This window comes from Crocuta crocuta, unplaced genomic scaffold (genome assembly GCF_008692635.1).
Source record: "Crocuta crocuta isolate KB4526 unplaced genomic scaffold, BGI_CrCroc_1.0 scaffold384, whole genome shotgun sequence".
NCBI lineage: Eukaryota > Metazoa > Chordata > Mammalia > Carnivora > Hyaenidae > Crocuta > Crocuta crocuta.
Window position 1 is genome coordinate 3,070,059 of NW_027532182.1, and position 8,857 is coordinate 3,078,915.

General features: G+C 38.9%; 1 pseudogene; it reads left to right on the forward strand.

Moving 5' to 3' along the window:
* Nucleotides 1-7,568: 7,568 nt before the first annotated feature.
* Nucleotides 7,569-8,329, forward strand: LOC144242546 (suppressor of SWI4 1 homolog pseudogene; annotated as a pseudogene).
* Nucleotides 8,330-8,857: the final 528 nt, after the last annotated feature.

Sequence of the window (8,857 nt, forward strand, 5' to 3'; positions counted from 1 at the left end):
TGTATTTATCATAATATGTTCAAATGTACTCTAATCAAATGATGTAAGCCATTTGGTTAAAATATTAAAATATTGTCAGATATCTGATAATGCATCATCAGCTTTTTTTTTTTTTTTTTACAGGCAAAGATCTTGTGTATAGCCATTTTATTAAATGCCTAAAGAATAGTTAAATCTTACAGATTGCCACACTTTTACTAGGAGGCTGAATCTGTAGCAGTGGCTGTAACCCTACATGAGTAGAACTTCTGGAATCTGAGCTTCCTCTATGGTCTCAGCCTCACTGAATTGTAGAAACTATTTTGTCCACCCTCCCTTCAGTCCTCAGCATAAAAGCAGCTTCTTGCTTTTGGCTAACCATGCCTTGTGCGTTCTCTTAATCTTCCCCATACCTCTGTACTTATTCTGTAAGTTAATGTCTTCTCAATATTTGCCTTGTTTATCCTTCTGAGATCCTAAATCAGAAACCAATTTTTACCTTACCTTCATAGATTGTATTTCTTGTTGAAAACTTTCTCCGCCCTGGAGGGGGTATAATTCCATATTCCATGTTTTCATTCTAATTTCTCTTTCCCTGAAAATATCAACATGGGAGCTACTTTTTATCCAGTTCCATCTCCTATACAAAGAGACCTCAGGGCCAGAGGATCATTTAAAGTTGGAAGACTGATAGATTCACCACAGGCTCCAAATTAGCCATATATCTCATATATTGAAACACACTGCAATAAAAGTTGTAAATACATGAGAAAAGTTCTAATGAATAGGTAAGAGCTTATGGAGGGCCCAGAATATGTAAAGTTTCATAATCTTTGCAAAGATTTACAGGTCTGAGCATAAACACTGTTATCTCTCAGTTACTTACTGTTATCAATGCTTACCTATGAAATATAAAGGTTTCACTGAATTAGGTATTTACTAAGCATTAAGTTTTAGATAAAGATGTCGTCTCCTTTCAAAAAGTTAATTTCTAAGTTTTTTAAAACATTTTATTTATTTTTGAGAGACAGAGACAAAGCACAAGTGGGGGAGGGGCAGAGAGAGAGACACACAGAATCCAAAGCACGCTCCAGGCTCTGAACTGTCAGCACAGAGCCTGATGTGGGGCTGGAACCCACCAACCAGAAGATCATGACCTGAGTGGAAATAGGACGCTTAACTGAGCCACTCATGCACCCCCAGAAAGTTCATTTCTAAAGGAAAGCTGGATCTTCCATTATGCCTCCTACTTAAGCACCTGTAACTTGCTCCTCATGCTAAGCTTTCTGTGGTGACTCTTTTCAGAAGTCATTGCTGATGTACTTAGTTGTGAAAGGGAGACATGGATTTTCCTTGCCTCTTGTGTTTATTAGCTCTACTCCTTCTCTTTCATGAAACAAACTCCTTCCCTATTTCTTATCAATGTGCTCATCCTGATTCTATCCTTTTCACTGCTATTGCCATACCCAAGTCACTGTCTTGCTCCTTTCTCTCCTTCCACTGCGTAGTTCTGGCTGTTTCCAAACTCATATTTTCATCTACTACCTCACCCTGAGTTATAATAAAAAAAGTCATGTAAATGACTCTCAAAAAAATATTTACCATGATTAAATCTTGGACTCTGGTTTTGCATTTCTTTTTTTTTTTTTTAATGTTCTTTTTATTTCTAAGAGAGAGAGAGAGAGAGAGGGAGACACAGAATCTGAAGCAGACTCCAGGCTCTGAGCTAGCCATCAGCACAGAGCCTGACGCACGGCTTGAACCCATAAACCATGTGATCATGACCTGAGCCGAAGTCGGACGTTTAACTGACTGAGCCACCCAGGCACCCCAGAGTTTTGATTTCTGTCTCTCTGCTGGGTATCTATTTTTGATGCCATAAAATAACTTCGGTGTACATTCATAAGGTAAAATGATCTCAGTGCAGGATCTTACTACTGAAATATAAATTTCAATCCCTTTCTGACTACTTGTTTCACACAGTTTAGTGCAGAAGTGAAAAATTACAGCCCATGGGCCAAACCTAGCCTGCCACCTGTTTTTATATAGCATATAAGCAAAGGATATTTGTTATATTTCAAAAAATGCTGAAAAAATTTGAGGGGAAAATAAAATATCACAAAATGTGAAATTTTATGAAATTAAAATTATGTCTATAAATATTTTTTTGGAATATAGTCATGCTTATTTGTTTACATGTTGTCTATGATTCCTTGATTCCTGTAATGACAGAGCTGAACAGTTGCATCAGAGAGAATGTGGGCTGCAAAGCTTAAAATATGTAATATTTGGCCCTTTCTAGAAAAAGTCTGCTGACCCCTGGTTTAGTGGACGAAGCCTGAGGTTAAGAGTAGACTAATGGAGCAGAATACAAATCTTAGATACTCTCCTCACTAGCTAGGATTTCAGAGAAAGTCACTTAGCCTTAATTGGCCTCAGTTTTCCTCTCTATGAAATACATATGGCAACAGCTTAAGTCTTTCCATGAGGTTTATTTCACCTCAATCTAAGACTTGTACTGTCGGCTTTAAATTATTTTTCCAGTTTCTTCTTTCAAATCGGTCTGATGAAACAATGACAGACATACCTGTATTATAGTATCTTCTCAGTAATATTTCATAACATCTTTGTTCAAGACTGTTTCAGATTCAAGCAAAGGAATCTCAGCTTAAATTCATTTAGCCAGGCAAACATCATATTATTTAATTGTATATAATTTTAGCACTTCCTTTTTAAATGTTATATATACATACACATGCAGCACATAAATAAGTAGACATAGTGTATGATGCATTATCTATATAAAGTGTATTACACATATGGTGTTATAAAAATGGGTCCTGTAAAGTGATGTTAGAAAAATTGCCTTACCCTCTATACTACTTACAAAAATAGACTTCAGTTGATTTAAAGGCTTACATGTGAAAGTTACAACTACATGATAATAGAATAATGTGGGAGAAACTGCTGTTTCCATTCTTATAATTCGTGAGACAGTTTTATTCTAACTCTCCACTTGCATCTACATCATGTCTTTATCAACACTGGAGCCACTTCTGTTCTAACAGTTTTTAGGGTGTAGTAATTATGCTTCCCTCAAAGTTGTTTTAGATACCATCGTTTTTGCATTTTATCCCAGACCATTAAGTACCCATTAATCTAAGATGAAGACAATATTTTAATTAATCCTCCATTTTAAAGTTTGTACTTTATTAAGCCTCAAATTATCTCTTGCTAGTTTTTCTTTATTTTTCATCCTCCTGAATCTCTTTCTGTATGAATACACACACACACAGGCACACATATATATCTCTCTATATTATATGTAACATATATTAGATGCATACATGAGACATCCTATAAAATAACTTACAGTAGAAACAACCACTAATAAATTATATAATTGGCAACATAGATCTTAAAATAATATTTGAGTTAAAAAATAAGATGCCTCTCTCTTTAACTCAAAAAAATATTGCTTTGTGATATCTTCATGTTGCCAATTATCTAATTGATTGCTTCTTGCCATAAGGTATTCCATAGTATATATCTAAGATATTTATTCACCCATGTTCTTAAGATAGACATTAAGGGTGCCACCAAAGTTTTGGTTATTTTTTTTCATTACAGAGTGACCGCATTTGACTTACCAAAGGGTGTGTATGAATGTATTTATTTTTGTGATATTCCTAAAATTCATATGGCATCTCAAGGGACTCCAAATAGCAAAATATTATTGAAAATAGGAACAAAATTAAAGGTCTCACACTTCATGATTTCAAATTTACTACAAAGTTATGATAGTCAAACCAGTGTGGTACTGGCACAAAGACACATAGATAAATGAAATAGAAGAGAAAGCTCAGAAATACACCCTCATGTATAACGTCAAATGATCTTTGGCAAGGGGGCCATGACCATTCAATATGGAAAGGACAGTCTTTTCAACAAACAGTGCTGGGAACACTGGATATCCATATACAAAAAAAAATCAAGTTAAATCTTCACATCATATATAAAAATTAATTCAAAATGGATCTAATATTTAAACAATTAGGTTTTTCAAATTAATATACTTAATTTATTAAACTATTTTGTATTTATTCTACATTTATAGAATGTTCACAATGCTTACTATATATCACTTGGTATACATACATTAATAACTCACTCTATTAGTCCTCAAAGAGTTTGTAGTCCAATAGGGAAGATAAGGGTAAAAACCCAAATTTATGATAATATATGTGTGTCTATTTATCATATACAGGATACATGAGGATAGTGATGGACTTATGTCTGCAGGTGCTCTGGATCACAATCAGAAGGCACTTTCTTTAACCGTATTCTGAAAAAGCATATAGATATGTAGCCAGTGGTTCTGCCTTGATATGTTTGAATTCAAAATAAAAATGGAGTTAACAACGTTCATGTCAGTTACATAAGTTGCATGGTTTTAGGCTGGTGTTAAGTCCCCTGACTATCATTTTGCCAGTATAACATTTAAAAAAATCTACGGAATTCAGAGGATGCAGAATTAGTCCTTGGAAAATTTGAATAATATGAGATTACATGAAAATATTTAGCTTTTAAATTGTCTTAAATTAGATGTTTATATGTTAGATATTTATAGCTTGCCTAGTTTTTTAAATTTATTGAATTTACTTTTTAAAAGCTATTTATTTATTTATTTATTTATAGCGAACACACAAGCAGGGGAGGGACGGAGAGAGGGAGAGAGAGAATCCTAAGCAGACTCCATGCTGTCAGCGCAGAGCCTGATGTGGAGCTCAAACTCAAGTACCCTGAGATCATGACCTGAGCTAAAACCAGGAGTCTGACACTTAACTGGCTAAGTCACCCAGGCACCCCCTTAGATTTTTAAAATTAAATGTCCTTTCTTTTGTCCATTTAACATCTTTGCTATAAGAAATGACCACTCTGCCCAGCGTCACTCCGCAACCAAAAATGACTATTTCTACCTGTGCCCATTGTTAACTGAATCTATTATTGACTTATCCTACACTTATGTAATTTCTCTTTTGTGTGATTGGAAATTGTGTTTTATTAGATTGTTATCAAAGGAATGATTTAAAGATGTAGGTTTTACTGAAATGTGTAAGGATGAGTGTTTTAAAGGACAATAATCTTAGTATTTTAGGCTTCTTTTAATATACTAAAATTCAAGATCTCTTATTTAAATGAAGTTGAAGGACAACCTATTCACTGGTTGGTAACTATAGACTGAGAATTTGAGTTCTTGTGGCTTGATTTCATTGGATACGGCTTGAATAGAACATATCAAATGAAATATGGGGAAATGTGAAAGAAATAAAATTGCATACACAAAATACAAAGATGATGTTTGCATCATTTGCTTTCTCAAAACCTATCATGTTTCTAATATGTTACAAATGTATTGAGGAATATGTTCAAAGTATTCAGTAGGTTACAAATAATTGAGTGAATCAGAATAAAAGCAATGTTCCTCTCCAAGATACTCTCACTAACTTCATAAAAGGACATTTCCACATTTATAGAACTTTTAATAATAAAGAATTGCTTCAACTATATACCTTTGGGTTATGTACATTTTCTTGATGAATGTAACCAGTGCTTTTTGTGCATTATGAAGCAAGGTGTGGGGGTGGGTAATGGCATTAAATTCCCTTTATGTTTTATAAAATGCTATTACACACATTTACCAACAATCTTATGTGGGTGTCTGGGCAGGTATTGTTAGTCTTCTGACTCCCAGTTAAAATTTCTTGCATACACTAAATTATCACTCCTCTGCTTCTAAAAAATTTAACCAAATGTAGTAGAATCATCGGAATTATCAAATGATCTGTAAATATAGGCCCATTCGACCCCCTAGTTTGTGATTAAAAATACTTCAAAGGGAAAACAGAACAAATTATGTTACTTAGCTGCCAAATATATTTATTGAAAAATGGTATATACAGCGATTAGGTGAATAGTTCTGATATTAACCCAATTTCTGATTATGCAAGTTCTGTTTGAGAAGGAAAACAACTGCTGTCATTTACCAAGATGGAGTGTGGGTAGATAAGTTGCCACATAGATGTCCCCACAAAGAAATTTACTGGATAAAGAACATGAAAGAGAAGAAGAGCCATAATGTTAGTGGATTCTTTAAAGCTAATGGGTAAGAGCTCAAGTAAATCCTCCTTCAGAATTCAAAGTAAACCATTCCAAGAGAGTGAGGCAAAACCACCGCTTTTTCAGACCACTTATAAAGGTCAAAGACAAGCTGTGGAGATGGAGGTGGGACACGGTGTGAGACAGTGTACTTGTGTACGGGGAACAGAACAGGAGCTTTTGAGTCACATTGACCTAGGTTTAAATCTTAGATCCACCACTTTTCAATGATGTGAATATAATAGCAGGTCAGTTTTAAACCAAGACCAAATCAGGGCACCTGGGTGACTCAATTGGTTAAGCGCAGGCTTTGGCTCAGGTCATGATCTCACGGTTTATGGGTTCGAGCCCCGCATCGGGCTCTGTGCTGACAGTTAGCTCAGAGCCTGGAGCCTGCTTCAGATTCTGTGTTTTCCTCTCTCTCTCTCTCTCTGACCCTCCCCTGCTCACACTGTCTGTCTCTCTCTCAAAAAATAAATAAAACATTAAAAAAATATTTTTTTTAAAGTTTAAACCAAGACCAAATCATACCAAACATAAAATTCTTAAGTGATATGCCTGAGCAATGGGAAGTTTTCAAGGGAAATATTTAAAAACAAATATTTATTGAGTTCTAGAAAGTCCCCAAGAACATAAACACGTTAAGGGAGTGATGGACAGAGGATGCCTGGGGGCTCTTTGGAATGAGTTGTGCGTGTGCTGAGTCTCTGCCGCTCCAAAGGAGAGGGTGCCTGCCCCCAACCTCAATTCTACTGAAAAGGGCTTCTATGGGACCCTTTGGAGTGCTTGGTATTATGTTTCTTATAATTGTAAGGGAGTAACACAGTGCACTCTTACTAAGGATATAAAGGCAAGAGCCTGTAGCTATCAACTTGAGAGAGTGAGAGAGAGAAACAGACAGATACTTAAAGTGATGTGTTGCCAGGGACAAGGAAGTGTTTCACCAGTACCAGATGTGTGTGACTTGGATAAAGAGCCAGTCTGAAGTTATTTAAAATGCTGACCAAGGGAACACACAGATGGATGATCGGACACGAAGACAGAAATTCTCAGTGTATAAGCTGCTGAAGGTCAGGATTTGAAGGAGTGTCAATCTAAAGAAAATCCTTGTTCACATGCAACAGTGTATCATCGGCAAGGTGGGGGATGTGTTGATTCTGAGTAACATGTGAAGGTGATCAGGAAGGAAAGCATCCCGCTCTGGAATTCCAGGGGATGGGATTATCAAGCCTCCCATAAGCAATGCCTTGTTTAACAAGTGACTTGACTCCACTTTTACCTGTCTCCCCCAGCACATCCCAACCTGTGCACCACTCAGGAAACAAATTTCTGTTTGTTTCCTGAGATTTTTAAAGTCATATGTGTATGTAACAGTGGGCTGCCCCGTAGTCTTCACAGGCACCAGAAGAGAGCAGCCCAGCTCCGGCAGCATGGACACAGGGCCCTGCAGACCTAGCCGTGGCCTGGGCCCTGAATGGGCGTGTCCACACGAGCGAGCAGTGCGCGCGCAACGTGCGGCTCCGCCCCCGGAGGCTGGGCCCGCGCAGCCGCACTCCTTCTGTTCCCTTGGCGCTGAGCAGTTTGGGGAGTGCCTCTGCTCAGCCGGGTGGTTTACCCGCCAGCTCACCGCCGCCTGGCTACAAGTTCTAACGAAAAACTGTCTGAAGGGTTTTATGGCAGTAGTTGGGCCCCTAAAGGTCATACATTTCCTAATCTTGAGCAAAACGAGGAGCAGTGTTTACTAAGCTCATGCAGCTTCTAGAAAGCCTCCTCTTGACTTTCAAAGTACACGGAGGTTGCTGATGTCTCCTCGGGCGGTGGCGCCGCATGCGTGAGCAGCTGTTGGCCAGCCTGTCCCTCCGGGTGCTCAACAGTTTTGGCCTCCACAGCACGCACCTGAAACTCATGTCCACCATGTCCCAGAGTCAGTTCCCCTCCATGAGCGTGCACACGGGGAACAGAACACCGTGGAGCACCGCCTTGTCATTCACTACAGCTCCACTCCCAGGAGCTGGATTTCCACCATCAAAGCATCAAAGCCGTTCCTGTGGGTGCAGGTCGTGGGATGGTTATGAAGGGTCTCCAGGAGCTCCCCAACATGAGCCACCGGCAGGACATGGGTGACCTGCGGGCCACAGGCGCGGGGCTTTCAGAGAGCGAGGCGAAGCCCGAAGGTGAGCATAGATGGTGACTTGAGCTGCCGCAAGAAGCCATGGTAGTGGCTGAGTGTGGCTCACTGAGATTTGGTCTCCCACGATGCGGCTGCTCATCAAGATACAGAAGGATGCCAGGTTCTTTGTTGTTTTTTTTAAATTATCCTTAATTGTTTTTATTTCTTTCTTAAATTTACATCCAAGTTAGTTAGCATACAGTGCATATTGATTTCAGGAGTAGAATTGAGTGATTCTTCCCCTGCATACAACACCCCGTGTCAGTTTCTGCACACGAGGTTGGAGGAACACCAGGTCACCCTGACAGCCAAGGAGAAGCTGCTGCTCAAGGCCCAGAGGCAGGATCAGCAGGCCCAAAACATCCAGTGCAAGCAGGGGCAGGTGAGAGGCCTTCAAGCGGAAGAGCCTGGTGGGCATGGAGACAGCATGGACAGAGGTCAGTGGGACAGTGATGCCCAGGACCCTAGGGGCCACTCAGGAAGCAGAGGGGACTTGCCAGCAGCAGCAATGGGAGCAGGAAGAGGAGGAGAAGGAAAGGGTGGTGGTGT